Source organism: Lissotriton helveticus, chromosome 7 (assembly GCF_964261635.1).
Source record: "Lissotriton helveticus chromosome 7, aLisHel1.1, whole genome shotgun sequence".
NCBI lineage: Eukaryota > Metazoa > Chordata > Amphibia > Caudata > Salamandridae > Lissotriton > Lissotriton helveticus.
In genome coordinates, this window is record NC_136068.1 from 411751325 (window position 1) to 411776626 (window position 25302).

Below are 25302 nucleotides of genomic sequence, written 5' to 3' on the forward strand. Positions count from 1 at the left end.
ACAATGTCATACATTCACCCCAGTACAAGGATCTGGGCCTAAATCCATCGTTTTTTGCACTCCACACCACCCTGGGTTAGACACTGGCTATATGCAAATCAGCTCTGACCCTGTGCCTCATGGGAACAGTCCAGTCCGAACTACCAAGCCATGTCTTTCCCAGACCGGAATCAAGCATCCAAGGACCGGTTTCTGGCTATCAGCCTTCATCAGCCTGGATAGCTTGACTCCAGTGGTCCGATGGATTTGGGCCCAGATCTTTGTACTGGGGTGAATGTGTGACATTGATCCACATTCTGTCCATCATTGTTGTGTTTGCAGGGACCGCTCTAAGTGTACTAGGGATGCTCAGACGTGAGTCCCAGGCACTCCACACCACTGGAATCAAGCTAGCCGGGCTGATGAGGTGTTACCTCGAAACCGGGCCGGTCCTCGGATGCTTGTTTCCGTTCTGGGAAGGACATGGCTTTTGTAGTTCGGACTGGACTGTTCCCATGGGGCACAGGGTCAGCGCTGATTTGCATATCGCCATTGTCTAACCCAGGGTGGTGTGGAGTGGAAAAACGATGGATTTGGGCCCAGATCTTTGTACTGGGGTGAATGTGTGACATTGATCCACATTCTGTCCATCATTGTTGTGTTTGCAGGTACCGCTCTAAGTGTACTGGGGATGCTCAGACGTGAGTCCCAGGCACTCCACACCACTGGAATCAAGCTAGCCGGGCTGATGAGGTGTTACCTCGAAACCGGGCCGGTCCTCGGATGCTTGTTTCCGTTCTGGGAAGGACATGGCTTTTGTAGTTCGAACTGGACTGTTCCCATGGGGCACAGGGTCAGCGCTGATTTGCATATCGCCATTGTCTAACCCAGGGTGGTGTGGAGTGGAAAAACGATGGATTTGGGCCCAGATCTTTGTACTGGGGTGAATGTGTGACATTGATCCACATTCTGTCCATCATTGTTGTGTTTGCAGGTACCGCTCTAAGTGTACTGGGGATGCTCAGACGTGAGTCCCAGGCACTCCACACCACTGGAATCAAGCTAGCCGGGCTGATGAGAGGTGTTACCTCGAAACCGGGCCGGTCCTCGGATGCTTGTTTTCGTTCTGGGAAGGACATGGCTTTTGTAGTTCGGACTTGACTGTTCCCATGGGGCACAGGGTCAGCGCTGATTTGCATATCGCCATTGTCTAACCCAGGGTGGTGTGGAGTGGAAAAACGATGGATTTGGGCCCAGATCTTTGTACTGGGGTGAATGTGTGACATTGATCCACATTCTGTCCATCATTGTTGTGTTTGCAGGTACCGCTCTAAGTGTACTGGGGATGCTCAGACGTGAGTCCCAGGCACTCCACACCACTGGAATCAAGCTAGCCGGGCTGATGAGAGGTGTTACCTCGAAACCGGGCCGGTCCTCGGATGCTTGTTTCCGTTCTGGGAAGGACATGGCTTTTGTAGTTCGGACTGGACTGTTCCCATGGGGCACAGGGTCAGCACTGATTTGCATATCGCCATTGTCTAACCCAGGGTGGTGTGGAGTGGAAAAACGATGGATTTGGGCCCAGATCTTTGTACTGGGGTGAATGTGTGACATTGATCCATATTCTGTCCATCATTGTTGTGTTTGCAGGTACCGCTCTAAGTGTACTGGGGATGCTCAGACGTGAGTCCCAGGCACTCCACACCACTGGAATCAAGATAGCCGGGCTGATGAGAGGTGTTACCTCGAAACCGGGCCGGTCCTCGGATGCTTGTTTCCGTTCTGGGAAGGACATGGCTTTTGTAGTTCGGACTGGACTGTTCCCATGGGGCACAGGGTCAGCGCTGATTTGCATATCGCCATTGTCTAACCCAGGGTGGTGTGGAGTGGAAAAACGATGGATTTGGGCCCAGATCTTTGTACTGGAGTGAATGTGTGACATTGATCCACATTCTGTCCATCATTGTTGTGTTTGCAGGGACCGCTCTAAGTGTACTAGGGATGCTCAGACGTGAGTCCCAGGCACTCCACACCACTGGAATCAAGCTAGCCGGGCTGATGAGGTGTTACCTCGAAACCGGGCCGGTCCTCGGATGCTTGTTTCCGTTCTGGGAAGGACATGGCTTTTGTAGTTCGGACTGGACTGTTCCCATGGGGCACAGGGTCAGCGCTGATTTGCATATCGCCATTGTCTAACCCAGGGTGGTGTGGAGTGGAAAAACGATGGATTTGGGCCCAGATCTTTGTACTGGGGTGAATGTGTGACATTGATCCACATTCTGTCCATCATTGTTGTGTTTGCAGGTACCGCTCTAAGTGTACTGGGGATGCTCAGACGTGAGTCCCAGGCACTCCACACCACTGGAATCAAGCTAGCCGGGCTGATGAGAGGTGTTACCTCGAAACCGGGCCGGTCCTCGGATGCTTGTTTCCGTTCTGGGAAGGACATGGCTTTTGTAGTTCGGACTGGACTGTTCCCATGGGGCACAGGGTCAGCGCTGATTTGCATATCGCCATTGTCTAACCCAGGGTGGTGTGGAGTGGAAAAACGATGGATTTGGGCCCAGATCTTTGTACTGGGGTGAATGTGTGACATTGATCCACATTCTGTCCATCATTGTTGTGTTTGCAGGTACCGCTCTAAGTGTACTGGGGATGCTCAGACGTGAGTCCCAGGCACTCCACACCACTGGAATCAAGCTAGCCGGGCTGATGAGAGGTGTTACCTCGAAACCGGGCCGGTCCTCGGATGCTTGTTTCCGTTCTGGGAAGGACATGGCTTTTGTAGTTCCGACTGGACTGTTCCCATGGGGCACAGGGTCAGCGCTGATTTGCATATCGCCATTGTCTAACCCTGGGTGGTGTGGAGTGGAAAAACGATGGATTTGGGCCCAGATCTTTGTACTGGGGTGAATGTGTGACATTGATCCACATTCTGTCCATCATTGTTGTGTTTGCAGGTACCGCTCTAAGTGTACTGGGGATGCTCAGACGTGAGTCCCAGGCACTCCACACCACTGGAATCAAGCTAGCCGGGCTGATGAGAGGTGTTACCTCGAAACCGGGCCGGTCCTCGGATGCTTGTTTCCGTTCTGGGAAGGACATGGCTTTTGTAGTGCGGACTGGACTGTTCCCATGGGGCACAGGGTCAGCGCTGATTTGCATATCGCCATTGTCTAACCCAGGGTGGTGTGGAGTGGAAAAACAATGGATTTGGGCCCAGATCTTTGTACTGGGGTGAATGTGTGACATTGATCCACATTCTGTCCATCATTGTTGTGTTTGCAGGTACCGCTCTAAGTGTACTGGGGATGCTCAGGCGTGAGTCCCAGGCACTCCACACCACTGGAATCAAGCTAGCCGGGCTGATGAGGTGTTACCTCGAAACCGGTCCGGTCCTCGGATGCTTGTTTCCGTTCTGGGAAGGACATGGCTTTTGTAGTTCGGACTGGACTGTTCCCATGGGGCACAGGGTCAGCGCTGATTTGCATATCGCCATTGTCTAACCCAGGGTGGTGTGGAGTGGAAAAACGATGGATTTGGGCCCAGATCTTTGTACTGGGGTGAATGTGTGACATTGATCCACATTCTGTCCATCATTGTTGTGTTTGCAGGTACCGCTCTAAGTGTACTGGGGATGCTCAGACGTGAGTCCCAGGCACTCCACACCACTGGAATCAAGCTAGCCGGGCTGATGAGAGGTGTTACCTCGAAACCGGGCCGGTCCTCGGATGCTTGTTTCCGTTCTGGGAAGGACATGGCTTTTGTAGTTCGGACTGGACTGTTCCCATGGGGCACAGGGTCAGCGCTGATTTGCATATCGCCATTGTCTAACCCAGGGTGGTGTGGAGTGGAAAAACGATGGATTTGGGCCCAGATCTTTGTACTGGGGTGAATGTGTGACATTGATCCACATTCTGTCCATCATTGTTGTGTTTGCAGGTACCGCTCTAAGTGTACTGGGGATGCTCAGACGTGAGTCCCAGGCACTCCACACCACTGGAATCAAGCTAGCCGGGCTGATGAGAGGTGTTACCTCGAAACCGGGCCGGTCCTTGGATGCTTGTTTCCGTTCTGGGAAGGACATGGCTTTTGTAGTTCGGACTGGACTGTTCCCATGGGGCACAGGGTCAGCGCTGATTTGCATATCGCCATTGTCTAACCCAGGGTGGTGTGGAGTGGAAAAACGATGGATTTGGGCCCAGATCTTTGTACTGGGGTGAATGTGTGACATTGATCCACATTCTGTCCATCATTGTTGTGTTTGCAGGTACCGCTCTAAGTGTACTGGGGATGCTCAGACGTGAGTCCCAGGCACTCCACACCACTGGAATCAAGCTAGCCGGGCTGATGAGAGGTGTTACCTCGAAACCGGGCCGGTCCTCGGATGCTTGTTTCCGTTCTGGGAAGGACATGGCTTTTGTAGTTCGGACTGGACTGTTCCCATGAGGCACAGGGTCAGCGCTGATTTGCATATCGCCATTGTCTAACCCAGGGTGGTGTGGAGTGGAAAAACGATGGATTTGGGCCCAGATCTTTGTACTGGGGTGAATGTGTGACATTGATCCACATTCTGTCCATCATTGTTGTGTTTGCAGGTACCGCTCTAAGTGTACTGGGGATGCTCAGACGTGAGTCCCAGGCACTCCACACCACTGGAATCAAGCTAGCCGGGCTGATGAGAGGTGTTACCTCGAAACCGGGCCGGTCCTCGGATGCTTGTTTCCGTTCTGGGAAGGACATGGCTTTTGTAGTTCGGACTGGACTGTTCCCATGGGGCACAGGGTCAGCGCTGATTTGCATATCGCCATTGTCTAACCCAGGGTGGTGTGGAGTGGAAAAACGATGGATTTGGGCCCAGATCTTTGTACTGGGGTGAATGTGTGACATTGATCCACATTCTGTCCATCATTGTTGTGTTTGCAAGTGCTTTCTTCTGCAGCACATTTTACTAATTTCCACCCCAAAAAAAACAAATTTAGATGCATTTTGGCTAATTTCTCTGTCCCCTTCAAAGGGAATCCACAAATCCTTGATACCTTTAACGTTCCCATGATATTGGAAGGAAAGGACGCAAATTTGGCATGGATACCTTATGTGGATAAAAAGTTATAGGGGCCTGAGCACGAATTACCCCGAATAGCCAAACAAAAGGCTTAGTATCAGGGGTGGCCTAACAGAGAAAGGGTTAATACACTAAGATATAAATGTATTCAGCCACTTCGGTCACTGATTAATTTAGACACGCGTGTCCAGCTTTATTATTCTTACAGCTTGTATCTACTCCTAATGTATGTTTTCACTTAACATTGTTTTATCTATTGTTTTAAATTCAAACTCTGAGAGGCAATTACTTCATAATCTTTTGTTTTAAATATGCTGTATTTTTTCATGTCATTATGAGATGTATCTATGTATTTGCACCTTTATGATTTGCATTGCTGAAATCCAGTAAAGGTTACTTACTACTGCTACTAGTACTTATAAAGAGTCATTTATAAATGTATTCCCTCACCTCTCCTGTAATTTTTTAGTTGGGTGCTCTGAAAATGGGTGGGTGTTCTGATGCAGTTTCCTTCTTCATCTATCATCCATGTCTCCCTTTTTACCCTCCTGCTGGTACCTCCCATCTAACATATCCTCTTACTTGTTTAGTTCCTCTCCGGAGTCTTGTCTCCTGGATGGGTCACTTCCAGGGTTTCAGTGGGCTCTATTATTGGCTTGCTATGGTGATTTGTAGTGAAGAAGGTCCACTCATGAAGGTAGTACATCAAGATGATTTATTACATGAAGATAACAGGTTGCAAGGTACAGGACATCATGTAGATATGTGGTAGATCAGAGCCCCACCAGGAGCTGCCTGTCAGGTGTTCAGCCCATGACCAACTGTCGCTCTCTGCCTCCCTCAGTCCCAACATTCCGAGGCATCATCAGACTCCAACATTCTAATGAGTCAGAGCACAGGCACTGGCAGAACAGGGCTGGTAAAACACCTTACAGTATAATATGCAGGATACTACATATCCCCTTTCGTTCTAACAGAAGCATTAAACCACTACGTGAATAACACCTAGCGAGAGAGAACCAAGGAAGGGATAACAAGGAAGAATAGCAGAGGAACAGAAACAACGACTAGGAAAGGTGTAAGCAAAGCAACGTGAAGAGACAGGTGGAAGAATAAGAGGAGGAGGAAGAGAAGAGTAATGCGGAACCCAATAGAGATAACAGACTCACGGACATAGAAAAGATGAGGAAAAAACGAGTAATCAGAAAATGGAAACATCATGGGGCAGAAGAACTCACACGCACCAAGGACTGACCCCCGAACGCACCCACTGGCCAGGCAGGCAAGAAGGGAAGAAAGAACAAGGCACACCAGAGTATGGACACCAGCCTCCACACAGACACAGGAAAGAGAGGTAACAGATTTCCTCCAGAACAGGGAAGAAAAGAATCAAAGAAGGAACAAAAGAAGGCAGGAGAGACAAGAGCGCAGAAAACAGAGGAAGATGTTGACACTTATATAACTGCCTTAAGAAAGATGGTGGCAGAGTGTGAGTTTGCTTTGCTAATCCATTGTGCTTTGCACGCGTGGGTTCGGATCCCATCCTCGTCGCCAAAATATGTAGTGAAGAAGGCCCACTCATGAAGATAGTATATCAAGATGATTTATTACATGAAGATAACAGGTTGCAAGGTACAGGACATCATGTAGATATGTGGTAGATCAGAGCCCCACCAGGAGCTGGCTGTCAGTTGCTCAGCCCATGACCAACTGTCGCTCTCTGCCTCCCTCAGTCCCAACATTCCGAGGCATCATCAGACTCCAACATTCTAATGAGTCGGAGCACAGGCACTGGCAGAGCAGGGCTGGTAAAACACCTTACAGTATAATATGCAGGATACTACATGATTATTGACTTAAAAGCCAAAGCTCTGCACAAAAGTATAGTTGCATTTGTATTTGATATTGTCGTTGATCAGTGTATTGTTGATTGGCTCCATCAGAAGCATAAAAGGCTAAATATTTTGAAATAATTGAAAGCTGAAGCAGTTGTCCGTTTGGAGTAGGAGGAGTGAAATTCTAAAAAGAAGTCTTTTGGTTTCACTCCATCTCTTTTTCTTCTGGTGCCTACACAGTGCACATGGTCCATCAGGACTACTACACCTTGGATCACAGATGTGACTTCTGTATGGCCCAGTTAATTATAAATCTTTGAGGACTCATCTTTGCACCATTTGTTCCAAGTCTTTGGCCTGTACATTCTCTATTCAAAAATTGTTCTCTATATCAGAGCTTTCCAAACTTTTTAGAACCACAACCACATTTTTTAATGACACTCTTTCAGTGGGGCAGTTCTTTTATGTAATAGACTTGCTTTCAAAATGCTGGGAATGACCACAATAACATACTCACAACCTTGACCGCACTCTTCGATATGTCTTTATTAGACTGTGGTCAAGATAATAATCTGGACATAAAAAAGGCAGATGGTGAACTGCCTTGGGGCTCGAACACTTATTTTTGAAGGGGCTAGCCTATGGCATCTGTTCATGAAAATAACAAGGCTTTTAAAAAACTGTGGTGTAGATTCCAGTGATTTCAGAAAGCTTGATAAACACCTTCTTCAGTATGGTGTGGGGTAAGGCCTCATATAAATTTTTGTGTTAAAGTGAGACTCAGTGGTGCATTTTGGTCTCAATATATATTGTCATTTTATGTAGCGCAAACACTGCATTACATAAGTTCATATTTATTTTATTTTAAGGACAGGAGATTCGGCACACACAGATGCAATACCGCTTCAGAATGTTGTGACCTCTAGGTCTGGAAGACACTTGGCACTTTCATCACCCAGCTGTGCACGTTTGGCTTTTCTTCCTGCAATTACATAACCCCTTCTCCTGACTTGACTATTTATTTGTGCCACTGGCAGACCTCTACTTGGTATCGGATCCCACACATTTTTGGGACCTTTCTGCCATGGAGTTCACACTGAGGCATGCGCACTTTGGTGCTATGGGCATGTTGACACTCAACCCATGGTGGCAGATGGATCGCACCTTTGCCAATTTCAATCGAGAGGATGTTGATTTTTACTTCCAGAGCAAAAAGGGGTTAGTTGACTCATTAGTGAATTTAGGGAGGCAACAAACCAGTACTTAGGGGGTCAATCAATGGGGCATATCTTAAAGTTCAAAAAGGGGAGGCAGGAAGCAACTGCACTGCTAGAACTTCAGCTACTTAAACTTCAGTCTAGACGTTGGAAGACTGTTGATTCAGGGACACTGTAGGTTCAGAAACACACAGAGAGCTCAAATGAGGCAACAGATAATATGGAGGACAGTATGACACCAGAATATCGAGTCTTTAATATTACATTAACGTTAGTTTTTGGTGCTGCCACAGATTTACACATCATTGTAAATCTGGGGCAGCCTCAAAAAGCAATGAATGTTGCAGTGGAACCCCCACAGCAACACCCATTGCTTTCCACTTTGCAACAGAGGACTGTCGCGGAAAGGGGCATATTTACAAGGTGACATTAATCCACACTAAGGGCCAGATGTAGGTAGCCTAATACCAGTCAGTAACGGCCGAAATACCGAATTTCGGCAGTTACCGACCAGTATTAGGCTTTTGAGATGTAGGTGGCCAATTTACAGATTCGGTAATTTACCGAATCGGTATTTTAAGGAATCGGTAAAATACCCATTCCTTAAAATACCGAATCAGTAAATTACCGAATCTGTAATGTAGGGAGCACTCAAATGAGTGAATTCCATAGTTAAGGATTCAGTATTTACCACCAACTAAAAGTTGGTGGTAAATATCGAAAACCTTTGGAAAAGCATGTTTGTGCATTTCCAAAAGTGCCATGTGGCAGACATACATGCCCTTAGGGCATGTAGGTGTGCCATATGTGCACACATGCACGATTCAGGGGTGCAACAGGGTGTCAATGTGACACCCTGCCACCCTTGAATGTGTTCCCCCATTACCGAATTGGTATTTACCGATTTGGGAAATCCCATTCATTCCTATGGGCCTCCAGGCCCATAGGAATGAATGGGAATTACCGAATCGGTAAATACCGATTCGGTAATACTTACCGAATTTTTTCCTACATAGCATTTACCGATTCAAAAATACTGAATCGGTAAAATTCAGTATTTTAGAATTGGTAAATTAGGATTACCTACATCTAGCCCTAAGTGATTTAGCGCCACCTTGTAAATATTGAAAAAGGCACTACGCTACCTGATCGTCAAAAAAAGTGACGCTCCGGTGGTGTTAGAGGCTTGTAAATATGCCCCTTAGTGTCACCAGAACTCCTGCTTGTAAGATACTATGCCACCGCATCGTTACAGATCAGCAATGCTTCAGAACATCCACCTAGGAGTTACCTGTTGTAGTGGACTATGGTAATTCAGCAATGATAGCAAGCCACAAAACTCCACTTCATGAATGCACGTTGTATTGCACCCATGTCGATCAAATAATATTAATCCTATCAGTTATGCTTCTGCTACGCTGAATTTCAGCCATGCATGCACTAGCCAGTGGAAGTGAAAGAAGAAGTAGTACAACCAATGAGGTGGGATGTTAGGGGAACTGGAGGGGGAAAGGGGATGTGGGACTGAAAACTGCTTGTAACATCAACTTAGTAATGCAAGCATTGGCAAATGTAATTGGTTTCGACTTTGTGATTAATAATAATTTTTGTTGTTTTTAGGTTTAGCTTGGTGAGCAGTTGTGCAATATATAAGGTACTGGAACTCCATAAAAGTGTTATGACTTGTTTATTGAGTAAGCCAATAAATTGTGCAGTAACTGCTGGTAATATAATGCGGAGAGATTAGTTAAAGACCAGAGGACAAAGAAAGAAACACATGCAGTGGCCAAGCACGTTTGAAATGTCTGCAGGCAAGCGGAGAGTGGGGAAAGGGTGGAGGATAAACCAAGAAGTGCAGTGCAGGCAAAACCTAAAAAGTATGTTATATGTTTGTCTGAATGTTAAGAGCATTTTTTGTTGCAACCTTTCAACCCTTGCAGGACGGTCTGGACACAGAGGTCGCCATTTTATCCCGCTCTATTACTAAAACTGATGGAGTTATTAAAATAATGGAATACTGCAATCCTTTATGGCCCGCTCACCTCACCACTTCCCTTTGTTGATTAGAGTGTTATTGAAAACTTTAGGGCAAATATTGAGAAACTTTCCAGGCTGAGCGAGTAATAGCACATTTCCAAAGAGAGCCTGGCGCTTGTTGGTTGTGGTTGGGCCTTGCTTGACTCGCACGGCTCGATAGTGATTGGTTGGCCAGAGGAACACGAGGCCAAGTATATTCTGCGTATGATAAATTTACCAGTAATTAGCAATATCATTAACATGGACACAGTGTACATTGGTATTCACAATCAAGCCTTTAAGCTGACTGGCTAGCCTCACCTCGCCACTGCGGAAAGCAACAAAATTAATTATATCCATCTGAATAAGCCCTTCAGATCCTCTGAGGAGGTCGCTTGTCTGTTATTGGCCAGGGAGGGATGGAGAGTGCAATAAATACTTAACAGTGTGTGAACAATGTGAGATCTGGAGTGCATTCAGTATTTTTTATTTTTTTTAATTTTTTATTCAGTAAGTGAGTCAATTCTGTTTTAACCCCTTTCGTTTCCCCTTTTTTTTCATGTACCAGCGCAGAGATTCGAGTTGTGATGGCTCCATATGGACCAGCAGAGTAGAACTTTGATTACATGGATGCACAGGTTCGCGACCCTGTCTGAACATGCTGCAGCACCCAGCATTTCTGAAAGTATGTAAATAATCTCTGACCTTGCTCCACCACGAGCGTTGGCGGGCTCTAGAGAGGGGTCTTCGTTGTGGTGTCTGCAAACTTTCCATGTAATATTCTCGAGCCAGTTACCAAGGGCTTTGTGATTCTTGATTGGATGGTGAGATGAAAGGTCCTGGGAGCATTTCAATGACTGATGCACTTAATAGTTCCCCGTGGTTTATTATGATACCATTGCCATCGCATCTTTCTATTCGTATTCCTTTCACAATTGTAGCATGTGGGAAATTAATCTTGTTCGCTGGAAGGTTGAGTAAGATCAATATTTTATGTTTGCGTTTGTGACACTGTGCCTTCTTACAAAAACAATGGCTATATACATTTACTTAAAATAATGGGTAGCAGCTGCAGAATAGGAAAAATTAACTCATCACCTATAAAAAAAAAAAACAATTCAAAGGGTTTGATCGCATGAGCGTGTACAACTAAAAGACAGCGTTTAAATTTAAGCAGGAATGTCATAAATAAGCATTGAATATATGCTGAATCAATCACATCTGTAATATTGTGAACAGAACAATTGTTCGTGATCTTGAATACAGTAATGAGGGAGGCAGCAGGAATGTTTTCCTTATAGATGCTGACTGCATGATTTGTGCTCTTTTTCCAAAAAGAGACAACTAAGCGATATTGTACTAGGGTTGGGAGGCCGTGTGGGCAAAGCACACAGTTTAAAGTGGGGCCCTCACACGCCCCAACCCCCCCCCCCCCCCCCCATGACAACAGAATTTGCAATGGGCATGCAGGCCTGAAGTTTCGAGAGCGGTGAACAGAATCTACTGAAGAGGTAAAGTCCCTTAGATATGACGGGAGAAGGAGCAGCATTATAGAAAGGAAACAGAGACATCTGCTGTCAAACAGCTCCAGTTTAATGGCTAATAAGTGGAAAGGTACATTCAATGCTCCACAAATGGTCTCATTATTTGGTCATATTCTTTTCGTTTCAAAAACTTTTATTTCGGTCACTCGGACCATAAAAAGTATACACATAAAACAAAAGTACCGACATATACAAGAAATTCATACCGTTCTTAAGAACACTCCATAGAATTAAAACAATTACTAGTTATAAATCACATCAGTAAACTTTGCCAGAGAGTTGGGGTGGGAGGGGGAAGGGCAAAAAGTAAAAAAATAGGGCAACAGGTATCAATTATTTCTAGTAGAGTATTCAGTACCAGCTTCTAGTGGCAGTTATCGCAGTGACTGTCAATGCAGATTGAACAAGACTATCATACATTGAATGGGAGTCTTTACCTGGCCAAGAGTAAATGAAAAAGTCCCCGATAACACCAGTAAATTACAGATCTAAGAATCAACAGGAGTGTGCTGTTTTAGAAGCACAGATACCGTGGCAGCCTTACAGCATGCCCGACTGCACTTGAGTTGATTCACTGAGAAGGGAGCACTAGAGTGGGTCCCTGTTTCGGCCTGAGGGGACTGGTGAAGAAGCACTAGAGTGGGTCCCTGCTTCGATCCTAGGGGGACTAGGGTGTATACAGCTCAGTTTGCAAACAAACAACAGCACTAAATTGGGTCCCTGCTCCGGCCCTGGGGGACTGGTGAGTGCGCGTAGCGAACGGAGTATTGGCCTCCAAGCAGAGGTGCTGCCACAATTAAAAGAAGTTCCAGAAAAGTAGATGAAAACAGTACTTGGGCCAAGGGAGACTGATAAGAAAAACAGACTTCGAACAACTGAAAATAGAATGCTACAGCCAATAGTAATGGAGGAAAAGTAAGTGGAAAGGACACAAACCAATGAAATGCAAGGGCGGCATGGAAGTCCCTTTTAAGATTTATATTAAATGCAATAGATTTCACAAATACAGCATAAGCACTACAGATGTACAACCCTTCTTAGCAGTCGCAAACGGGCAATGGGCTCATTTGCAAGCGTTAAAATGTATGGTTGTATGTACAAACCCTATTTTGTGAGTCGGTCACCAATTACTGGCTCGCAAATAGGGTTTGCGAGTTGCTATTAGGAAGAGGATTGCCAAGGGTGTCTCTTCCCAATAGCGAGTCTCATGTTAATGTTTGATTGTTTTGGGACCGCAATTGCGGTCAGAAAACACTTGCAATTTGTCACCTACATCAAGTAGGTGGTAAGCCATTTGCAAATGGGGAGGGGTCCCCAGGAGACCCTTTCCCCTTTGTGAAAGGATGAAAAAATATTAAGAGCAGGCAGTAATCCCATGGACTACTGTCTACTCCTAAAAATGAAACAGAAAGGTTTTGTTTTTCTTTTTTAAATGCATTCCGTTTTCCTTTAAGGAAAATGGGATGCTTTTTTAAAAAAAATCCTGTTTTATTGAAAGGCAGTCACAGACATGGTGGTCTGTTGACCCCAGCAGGCCACCATCCCTGTGAGTGCTGGCCATTCCCAATGGGTCATAAATTGCAATCTGCCTCACGAATATTGATGAGGCAGGTCACTTGCAAACCCATTAGGAATTGCAAACAGTGTCTGAGACACTGTTGTACATTCCATTTTGCAAGTCTCAAATTGTGAGTCGCAAAACGTTGCAATTTGCGACTTGCAATATGGAATGGTCGTACATTTGCCCCTAAGCCACATGTAGAGTATGCAACAACTGATTTGCCTCACTGATAGCATTGGCAACAGAAATGTATCGCAGTGAATGTTTAAAAACTATCACTGAAAATACACGCTTTTCGATACAGTGACGTCATCTGATGTACTAAGGTTAAATGCTCCCACGTTTAAATTAAAACACTGCTCTGAATGTTGAAGACGCAATTTTTATTCTAACATGCTGTTTGTTGTATAAATTACCTGCCAAATATTTTAAGACTCGTGCACTAACTCTTAGAGCCATATCCGACCCTTGGCACAGCTCTCTGTTAATCTGTTGGCTCTCCCATATCTACTTTTCAAACTATGAGCACACATTCACCCTGGGAGGCGCGACGTATCTGAATAGCACATAAGCAAAATCGTATTCTATCTCGAACTTGCTATTGGATCAATCCTGTCACGATGACAACTATGAGCAGATATGAAGTATGCATACAGATGGATGAGCATTCTGCCTTGCAATAATGAATCTTGGTCTGAGAAGAGAGCTACTAGAAAAAAATAAAAAATAAAAGACACTCTGCCCAAGTTCAGGTCTACGGGGACAGAGGTCTTTATGGCTGAGTAAGTTTAAATGAAGCACTTCCACTCCTGATCTCATCACGAAATATTAACTCCACCTAACCCTGCAGCACTGCACAAGGTGTGGCATGTCCTTGAAAGTAGTATATTGATGTAACATACTGTATCCCGTTAAATAAGTTAATGAGCCAGCAGCCATACTTAACATCAACAGAGCTGGGGCACCACTGGGGACAGGCTTTGGTCAGCTTGCCCGAGGCCACCCACAGAGCAAATGGCAACAAGCCTTGTCTCTCATAAAAGGGGACTGGTGTATACACAGAAACAAATGGGTTGAGCACAAGTACACCTTCTAGATACCCCATTACGAGATAAACCTGCAACCCCGGACTCATATACGATAATTTGAATAACTCGCTCTAACACAGATGGGAACTGGACTTTTATTCTGTGCCAGTTCTGGCAAAGGCTGGTGCAGAAGTGTCCCTTCTCTTCAGAACATCTTGCATCAGCAATCCCAAGGTAGCCTCATTCAATGGTTAACCAAGGGGCTCAGCAGGTGCTGGCTGGCGGGAAACATTGCATGGGCAACCCACTACCCTGGAGCCTACTTCCACCGAGGCACCTACTTCACTGGACTCTCCAGTAGAGTGCACCACCGAACTCACCAGATTGGAGATTTGGTGACCATCTTGGATACAGGCTAGCTGACACTATATAGCAGTCAGATGTGATCGCCACTCAAAGTCCAAGTCCAGTGCAACACCCGCCGCACTTCCTAGTTTATAGGTCTCTGGGAGCACCAGAGTGGGTCCCTGCTTCCGCTCTGGGGGGACTGGTGAAGGAAGCACTAGAAGTTGGTCCCTGCTTGGCCTCGGCAGGACTGGTGAGTGTGCTGCTCAGTTTGCAAACAAAAGAGAGCACTAGTGTGGGTCCCTTCTTCAGCCCCGGGAGGACTGGTGGGTGTGCGTTGCAACCAGAGCTTTGGCATTCCAGCAGGGTTGCTGGTTCGCTTAAAAGAAGTTTCAGCAAAGCGGACTAAAACAGTACATGGGTCATGGGAGACTGATAAGAGAACCACACAATGTACACCAGGAAATAGTATGCTAGAGACAATCGAAACGGAGGAGAAGTAAGTGGCAATCACACAAACCAAAGAAAAGCAAGGTTGGGGTGTAAGCCTTTCAAGATTTATATTAAAAACAATAGATTTCACAAGCACATGACAAGCGCTTTGCAGACAAAACCTAAAAATAAAACTGGCTGCAAAGTGCAGATTGACAGATGGCAGGGAAGTGGGGCTCAATGCACAAGAGTGTTATGTGCCTCTAGGCAAGAATTAATCAAAGGCTGGGATCCCTTACATCAAGGCTGAAATTTCACAAAGATGAAATGGAACATTCCACTATCTCTGTCCTGTCATTGAATAGTCGTATAACACTCCAGCAGTTCAGCAGCAGAGTGCAAACTCAAATGCCTAATGCCCAATGATATACATGTTAGACTGAAAACAGGAAATACTGCTTTCGACTGACCTAAAATGTGAACTACACTTTTATTAAGCAATGGCAAAAAAGGGCATCCCTATGGCCACCAGGGGCTGACAGGGGATATGCAAAAGCACCTCTATGTGTATTTCATTTTTTCATCACACAAGCACTCAGGCATTCAAAGCTGCCATTTTGACCGTGGAGAAAGTTAGCACTTTGCTAGAAAGCGCAGATTTGCATATGGCTGGCAAGAGGTGATCTATGCTGGATTAGTTTAGCAGCGTTACTGCGCTCTGAATTTCTGATAAAAAAAATAAATAGGAATCTTGGAGTAGGCTGCAATTTCACAATAAAGAAATGGAAATCGCATATCCCTAACTGTTAACCTGACTTACCAACAACGCACCAGCAGCTCGTGAAATGTATATGAGCTCATAGTCTGAGGTCTCTTGGATCAAGAATGAAATTTGATAGTGACTGTAATTCTAATTCCCTGTGTAATAACATTCATATAGTATTTCGGCAAATGTGTGCACACACACACACACACCTAATGCACCGGTGACATAGCAGCTTGAGAGTGAATTGGAAATTCTCTAGAGTACTGGGCCAATCTGATGGGTACAATCGACTGACCCACTTAAATTAAAGCTCCATCCCTGGTAATATTTCTGATGACATGAGGTCTGGTACACAACCTAAGCTGTCTGAAGCCAGGTGTAAAACGGAGGGTTAGGTCCTAGCTATCTGGTGACCAAGAATGGACGGCTCTGCCACAAGACCTGCATCAAATGTTCTGAGTTAATAAAAAAAAAAACGTAATGGCGTACCTGAATATTGATTCGCAGGGAGACAAAATTCTGCTTTCCTTCGCAGATAGTGGGGACCATTCTTCCGCTCCCTCATAGCTCTTACCTCTGTGCCTTTTTCAGGTTTTCCACTTTATACGGTCCAACGATTCTTCACATGCATTTGCAAATTGAAAGCATGAGGTCTTCATATGTTCCACCTGTAAGAAAAAAATATCTGACTCATCTGTAGCGGCATCTACCCTGGAGCAACACGCGCTTCTGCCAGTGATACAATTGGTCCACCTGTCCCTGACATATTGAGAGCATCTTTTTTTCGGGCACAATCAATCTACCCGCTCCTCCGCTCAATGTGTTCAGCTCCCTCCAGAACAACTAGTGTGCCTGAACTCTTGCACGAGTTTACCTACCGCCTAGCACAATGAGTATACCTGATCCTCTTGTACCAGCCCTTGTAATTAATATGCTCCTGGTAGAATGAGTGTCCTTGTTCCTAGAAAAATGGTGTATCTGACCTAATATCGAACCATGCCCGTCAACCGTGTCAAACACATGCCAGCTGCACCATCTCGCGGTCTCACATTTCACTGCCCTTCTTAGCAAATTGGCATTTTGCACAGATCCCTCCAACCACACGCTCATAAATGAGATAGGACTGCAATGATTGCCACCCCTGTTGTTGTCATTCTCTCTGTCCATTTCCTCTTCTATCTCATCCACCATTTTCCCCACCAACTACTTGGCATGCCTCCAAACTCTCTGATTTGACTGTCTTTATGTGTTAAGTACATATTTGTCCCTGTCATCTAAACTTTAGTGTCTCCATTTTCATCTCAGATGTGTGCTAATGCCTCTCCATAGCCATCGTGTGACAATTTTCCTTGTTTTTTTGGTCGAATTATGTCTCTCTCCCTCTTTTTTCCATTCTTGTTACAACGTCGACCCTCTTTTCTCCGCTTTCGGTTTGCAATAGAGTTTTAGTTTGTGTTCCTCTTCCTTCCTACTGATTCGTTAGATCTGTTTATAAAGTTCCCTGAACCGTTTCAGTACTCTCACTCTCTGTAATGTATAGGTGCTAGAAGTAGGGTGGTAGTAGTGCAGCACCTCGGAAATTACCATGCCGAAGTTCAGAACCTGAATGAGCAAAAATGGTGGCTTTACATTTTGTTTTTTATTCTGTTACATTTGAAATGCCTGCAAAGACAGAGGTCAAATGTCAGTCGTTGTCTTCTGACAAATTGATGCGTATTCTTTTATCATGGAGACTGGTGTTTACTTTTCTTTCTCGTACTGCAAAGTGAGAGTTTTTTGTAAAGTGAACTAAAAGACCATCTTGCTGGGATACATGGAGAGTGATAGGGAAGATTATAGGATCTCATTTTTAAATAACACACAAAATGTCAATACCTATAAATGAAATGTACAAACATTTCAAAATATATCAGCAATGAAGAAAGGGCAAATGCATTACATATTTCATTTTGAGTAATGATGGAAACAAAGATTTTATTAGGAGGAAAACAAATCAAGACACTTGGTAATTATGAATATTTGATGAAACTATGTCTATAGATTATCATTTCTGCACTATATAGGTTCATCAGTAAAATTGAATGCATGTGCACATTTGGTGGCCATTTTAATACCAAATATTTTGTCTGTAAATGGTAGTGTTCTAACACACCATTCTTTTGTAATATATGTGTGTCAGTGCTCCAAAATGCACCATGAACACTACCTCTTACAGTCTCATACAACTCATTACAGTCCAGCTGATAATGACTCAGTTACTTAACGGTAATCTTCACTACTGTGAGTCATAGTCTTCCTCATCCCAGTCGTTACATGTAGAGAGGTGTCTAGGGCATGTTCTTTCTCTTGCTTGTGTGCTTCCCCTCCATGGGCACCAACTGTAAAAAGATGGCAGAGAAGATGCGCTCATAACCACCATTCCTTCCCACTTCACCATTGCCTAGCAATGGATCACCCAGCTTCACAAGCTCTTGCAGGACCGCTGCCATTTTGAATTGATAAGGCGGATGACCCGGAAGCTCGCGTATCACCTTAAGGCACTACCAAACAGAATAATCCTTACAGGACACAGTAAAAGAACAAAAGAAGTGCTCTATAGAGGTTTTTAGAGGGTTTGATTATAGGCTTTCAAACAGAGGCTACTTACTAGCCGCCCAGCGGAGGAGGTTGCATGCTCACAGGCTCACTCTTGAAAGGCAAAGTACTTAATTTAAAGGACATTATATCCTGGTGCTAGAGCACGCAACACTGCAATGTAGATAAAAACAACTATCTTGGGTTTCCAGGAAGTCTTCCGGCTCGGCCCCTCCAATTTGTGGCACTGGTCTTTCTGTGGCAGCCATGCTGGGAGGGGCACGAGCTGAAAGTTTCTTTCATTTGAGTGAATTCTGTGCAGGAGAGAGAAAGCACTCGATATGTAGGGACTGATACTTGGGAGACGGATGAAGTAGGTAATGTGGCCGGGCCTAATGATCTAAATGTAGATAGAACATCCCCTTTGCCATTGTTTGGTTGAAGGTTGAAATGTGTCCCTCCTTAGAGAATCACATTGTTACATTCAGTTCAGTTCAGTTCAGTTCAGTAAATCTTTATTCGATGGTTAAAAAACCTCATACAAGCACATATATACAATTAAAAAAAAAAATTAAATACAATATCTGAACTCCATCTAAAAATCGCCGATACAGATAAAAGGTAGAAAAGGATTTTATCTTAAACATTAATTAACTCAGTCCTCTAGTGTTTCTGAGCCTTACTGAGACCTTAATAAAATTCATAATACAACATAAAGTGTGCGTATCATTTGCTCTTTGTAAAAAGAGCAGGGCGACTTTGGCATGACGGAACTTCGCCTGTTTTAGGATGTCTACCAAAAACATTCGTCTAGGCATCCTATAAAAGGGACACAAAAGTACAAAATGAAGGGTGTCCTGCGGAGACCGATTGTCGCAGCCACAGGCACCCTTCTGCTCAATTGTTAAAGTAAAACCTGGTGGGTCAGCCAGTATATTTGGTAATAAATTGAGCCTAAAACGAGACATTAAAAACCGGTCCTGGGAATTGTGCAGCAAATACAAATAAGGTTCCATGCCCTCGCTATTCTTAATGAGACAGTGGGCACTTACTGAGCGTTAAGAAAGTTCCACTCTTGCTCTGCGTGTGGAAAACTGTTCAAGCAGCATTTTTTTAATCTTCAGTTTGTCAAGGTTTGATATTGAACTTGGGTTACTGAAAAAATCCTTCTGATCTAAATCCTCTAGGGTGTCCTTAATGTATTTTAGCCACGGATTCTGTAGACTTTTATCCCTATTCAGACAATCTCTCATTATTTGTCTGCTTAGGTCTGCCTCGGGGTTTCCCCAGATACTAAACCATGCCATGATTGCTCTAAGCTTAACCTGGTCCTCAATGAATGGTCTGCCTAGTTCTCTATGCGCAATTATTGCTGGGGTACTCTGAGGGATTTTTAAGATCCTTCGTAGGTATTTATCTTCCTCCAGCTGTAACTGCTTGGCATCCACAAAGCCCCACACTTCTGCTCCGTACATGGCTTTCGTACTACTTATAGAGCCATAAAGGTTCATAACCTGTTCTGGGGACCAGCGGCCCAACCTTCGGGCAAAATTTGTTATAGCACCATTTGAAGATATAAGTTTTGTGCACCGCTCTTCAACCAGAGATTTACATTTCAGTGCCCCATCAAATGGCAGCCCGAGATAAGAAAAAGACTGCACCTTCTCTAGGGTATGGGTCCCTATTTCGTATGAAAACTTCCTACAGGGGTTCGTGCCTGCCAGCATCACGAAGGACTAGCTTAAATTCACCGACAGGTCTAAAGTGTCCATGAAGTTAGCAAATCCATCAATTAGACACTGCAAGCCCCTCGGGGTACGGGCGAGCAGGACCGCATCATCCGTGTACAAAAGCACCGGTATGTGGCGCGTACCAGCTTTAGGGCAATCTGTGTTCAAGGCAATCAAGATCCTCTCTAAGTTATTGATGTAAAGCGAGAATAAAAAAGGGGCAAGAATGCAGCCTTGTCTCACTCCACTGGTACACGGAAAGGGTTCTGTGTTCCCCCCCTCTGTGTTGTAGCAGACTTTGGCAGTGGTGTCCCAGTGTAACTCTCTGAGGATGTTAATCAGACCTGGATCAATACCCATGTTACTCATCATGGCCCATAACTTGTTCCTATTCACGTGATCAAACGCGGCTGGTAGATCCATGAACCCCATGTAGATGGCTTCATTGCTGGCTTTGGTGTATTTTGCCACCAGCATGTAGAGGTTCAGACATTGGTCACTAGTGGACCTCCCAGATCTGAAACCGTACTGGGTGTCTGCGATGATGCGATGCTCTTCTGTCCAATCCATAAGCCGTTTCAAAATTACCCGGCCCAGAATTTTGGCTGAGACATCGATCAGTGAAATTGGTCTGTAAAATTGGGGGTTGTCCCTGTGGCCTTTCTTAAAGATAGGGACAATTGTTGCGGTGGACCACGAGCGGGGCAATCCAGACTTAACAACCGCATTTAACACCCTCATGAGGATGGGGGCCCATAAGTCTACATTGCTCAAATATAGGTCGGGTGGGGTGCCGTCAGGGCCTGGAGCTTTGTTACGAGTTAAGCCTTGGATCCCCTTGGTTATTTCTTCTAGGGAAAATTCTATGTCTGTACTCCGCTTTCCATCCCACTCCCCGTCAGTATCCCTGTTATGATTATAAAGACCCTCAAAATGTGTCACCCACTGTTCGGGTAAGATATTTGTCCCAATCCCAGGGGTAGTGCTATCCTGAAAGCATGGCCTATTGATTATCCTCCAAAATTCTGTCAGGTCCTTTTTTTCGCCCGCCTCCCTTAAGTCTACCCAAACTTCAGCTTGAAGAGAGATCTTTCTCTGTTTCAGAACATTTTTATATGTCTGTCTACAGTGGGCTATTCTTAGTTTATCCCTAGGGTTAGATTTCAGGCTGAATTTTAAGTCTCTCCGAGCTCGTGAGCATTTGTTGTCAACCCATCTCGGCTGGGAGGTGTTACCCCTGGAGCCCGTTGCCTTCAATAGGCCTTCTACCAAGCTAGTTACTGACCCAAACGCCCCAACCAGGGAACTCCCCTCTATCTTCAGGTCTAGACAATTCTCAATCAGTTTTTTCCCCTTAGCCATTAGGGATTTATAAAATGCCTCACCATCAATTTTCGACCACCTGAGCCGTCTACCCTGAACAGTTGCCCTCAACTCAGTGTCAGGGTATAAACTCTTCTTGGGTCTGCCTCGACATGTGAGTTCTAGGACTAGAGGGTTATGATCACTAAATATACTCCAGTCAATCCATACCGAGCTAATCCAGTTTCTAAAAAGCCTGGACACTAAAATATAATCTATGAAGGAAGAGCATCCTCTTCCTTTAAAAGTTGGGGTGAGAGACCCATCTTTCTCCAACCTGGCCAGATCAATCGTGTGTTCCAGAACGTGGGTTCTTAGGAGCTTGCTAAGGTCTGTTGCTTCTATGGTCTGTTAAAAATGTTGACCCTTCTCAGGTCGGGCAACATGACCAATCTCTGTTCAGAGGGAACAAATTTGGGCATCAATGGCAATTTAGGTCACCCATCACTAGTACAGGGGATTCTACAACCCCTTTCCTAAGAGCTAACTCCTGGCTAAGTCTATGATCTAGTCCCTGTAATGCAGAGTTATTTCCTTTTGCAATCCCTGTGTTGTAAATGTTGAATAAGAACAACCTCAGCCCACCACCAATAAATCCTGCCCCGTGGAGAGTGTGCGATGACAAGGATGGCAGAGTCCAAACTCCTTCCAGGTTTAGGTCTACATATAGTGCTAATCCTCCGATTGCTCTTCCTGATCTTGCTTTTTGTGCTGGCACGAAAAAACATGTGTAACCTGCTATATGGTAAAGGGTGTTATCAACCGCCCAAGTCTCCTGCAGAACAATTATCTGAAACCCGCTAATATACTGTCGCCACTCTTTGTTATCAAACTTCCTAGCCAGACCCGCTATGTTCAATGATAATATTTTTAGCCCCCCCTCTACAGGTTGTTCCCTATGTGAATCTATTGGTCTCGGGGTCTCACTATTTGGCCCCTCCTCAGACCTTACAGGCACAAGTTGTACCCCCTGTCCATGCGTAGGTTTGAGTGCTGGAGCCACCCTCTGCTCATTTTCTTGGATAGAGCTTTCTGATGTACTACGATGTTTCCCATACTCTGGTGATGTCGCCCTGTTTCGACTTACTGGCCTATTAGACAAATTTCTATCAAAGGGTTGTGGTGGATCAATGTTATCAGTCACCCCTGACACTAATCCTGGTATTTCCTGCGAGTTAATTTTTTTCAACCTTCATCCCAATTGATTTAACTGAATGGTCCACTGACCTAGACAGTCAATCATTCGCATCAAGGGACAGTAAAGGGCTAAATCTGTTTGTCTAATCAGCTAGGCCCTGTTCTTTTTGCACCAAGCCCTCCCGGGTATAATTGCTAGCCCTGGGTGCATTTGAACCCATCCCCAGGCTACCAAAAGTGTACCTTGAATCATGGATGACACGTTGCGCGGGGTAAAAATATCCCAGTGGCCGAGGTCTTATAGTGCTTCTCTGACTTATATTGCCACTGTTTAATATGTACTCCACTAGACTTGTGTCCCTAAAATGCACAATTATACAGTTGCCTACCATATCTTTACTTCTAGTGCCTAGCCAGTTCACTCTTCTAACATGCAGGATCTCCCCACTTTTGTTATCTGGTAGAGGCCTGTTCTGATTTAGCCAATTTATTATCTTGTTTTTTAGTTCAGTGTGTGTCTCTTTCTGTTCAGGCTTCAGTTCTGGAACCCCCACAAGTACAACTACGTAAGGGCATGCTTCAGGGGGTAAATTTATGGTTGGCACAGGACTGGTAATTCTTCCATTAGTCTCCCACCTTGTGTGGTGTGTCTCTACTGGTTTAGGAGTTGGTAGCTTATAGTTTTGTGGTTGCAATGACGACTGACTCGTCCCCCTGTCTGCACCCATTATCCCTGCCCCCGAGCTGCTATCAGTACCCAATTGCATTGATGCATTTAAAGTGATTGGTGCCTGTATAAGAGTATGTTGCTTACTGCTAGCACTTTTACTTTGTGTGGGGGCTGAGGATCCGAGCTAATATCCATCACAGCAGAGTTATCTGATGGTTTGGTGTTCGTGGTGGTGTCCTGTGTCCTACCCCGTTTGTTTAATTCATTTATAATTTTATCTAACCTGCTAGCTAGTGGTTTGATCTGACTAACAATGAACATTTCTAGGTGGTTTTGTATACCTGTAACTATTTGGGCCATCCAACTCGGTGGGGCTGGTTGCTCTGATGCTTGTGCTTCCGTGACCTCTACCTCTATACTTTTGGTTGGCAGTGGGGTGGACCTCCCTTTTGTTTTCTTAGCGCAAGACTTCCTTGGGCCTACTCTTCTTCTTCTGCTGATAAGCGCTTTCTTATCAGGCAAAGATATCCCCTTCTCTATGACAACAGGCATCTGGGCACAAGGAATATCATGAACGGGTGACTCCAGAGTGACATGTGGGGAAACAACCACTATCTCATAGTCATTTACCTTCGGGGGGGTGGATAAGTCAGTTGTTGGGGTTAGGGATAGGCGCCTCTCCGTACGCTGTATCTCACTAGAGACTGCCCCAATGGCTTTCCGCAACATTAGATCAATCGCGGTTGGCTGTACTTTGGGGGGCGAGCGGTAAATTAGGCTCAAGAACTGTTACCCAGGGAGTAAGGATGTTATGAGGTTTAGCCTTTGATGAACGAGTTTTCACATTACTGGCCATACTGTAAGTGATAGATCTAATGTGCCATGGCTACCCCAATTTCTCCGGTTAAATGATCCCCCGACAAGCCAATGCCCCCAACTACTAGGCGTAGACCATACAACACACTCCCCCTTTCAACCCTCGGTGTTAGTTTGAATTTAAAATACCCAGAGTCCCGATCCAAGTATTCTTTTACGACTGATTGTCTTACTTTGCGTGATATCGTCAGTTCAACAGGCTGTAGAGGTCCTGGTATCTCAGAACGCCAAGGGGGGTGGCCCAGCCCAGCCTCTCCCAGCCCCGGACGGCAACAGACGGCCCACCCTTTGCCCGGCTCCACCCGCGCGCGTCCTGCGACGCGGGGGCTCTTGTTGATTTTTATGCGCCTCCAGGCGCTGAACAGGCGTGCGCTGCTTCCTGGTACAGGGAACGCTGGGAGCTGAAGTCCCCCCCTCACTGCGGCCGCTACTGATCTGAGGAGGCTGCGGCGGCAGGGGGAGACCAGCAGCAAGGGCGCGATGCAGGGCACCGACAACAGGAAGCGGAAAAGCCACCAGGAACACCCCGCGTAGTCACTGGTCAGGTAGGTTAGAGCCCCGCTCCACCGGGGCTCTCGTTGATTTTTAAGCGCCTCCGGGCGCTGAACAGGCGTGCGCTGCTTCCTGGTACAGGGAACGTTGGGAGCTGAAGTCCCTCTCTCACTGCGGCCGCGCCGTGATCTGAAGAGGCTGCGGTGGCAGGAGAAGACCAGCAGCAAGGGCGCGATGCAGGGCACCGACAACAGGAAGCGGAAAAGCTACCAGGAACCCCCCGCGTAGTCACTGGTCAGGTAGGTTAGAGCCCCGCTCCACCGGGGCTCTCGTTGATTTTTATGCACCTCCGGGCGTTGAACAGGCGTGTGCTGATTCCTGGTACAGGGAACGCTGGGAGCTGAAGTCCCCCCCTCACTACGGCCGCGCCGTGATCTGAGGAGGCTGCGGCGGCAGGGTGAGACCAGCGGCAAGGGCGCGATGCAGGGCGCCGACAACAGGAAGCGGAAAAGCCACCAGGAACCCCCCGCGTAGTCACTGGTCAGGTAGGTTACATTCATAATAACCTTGATCCCATGGCCAATTCGACGTAAACCATTCAGATCACCAAACCCGGTGCAGATTGGTCAAAGAATTTGAAAGTTATAATAGTAATGCTAAATGCAGTCACCAT

General features: G+C 45.6%; 1 protein-coding gene across 2 annotated transcripts in view; it reads right to left on the reverse strand.

Moving 5' to 3' along the window:
• LAT (linker for activation of T cells) overlaps positions 1-25302 on the reverse strand; it is a 606746-nt gene that overhangs the window by 473917 nt on the left and 107527 nt on the right. Inside the window, exon 2 of one of the 2 annotated variants that reach the window (XM_078652287.1) lies at positions 16363-16456. The exons of the other annotated variant lie outside the window; for it this stretch is intronic. The gene's annotated coding sequence lies outside the window, so the exon portion shown is untranslated. The remainder of the gene's footprint in view (positions 1-16362; positions 16457-25302) is intronic. 2 annotated transcript variants of the gene reach the window in all.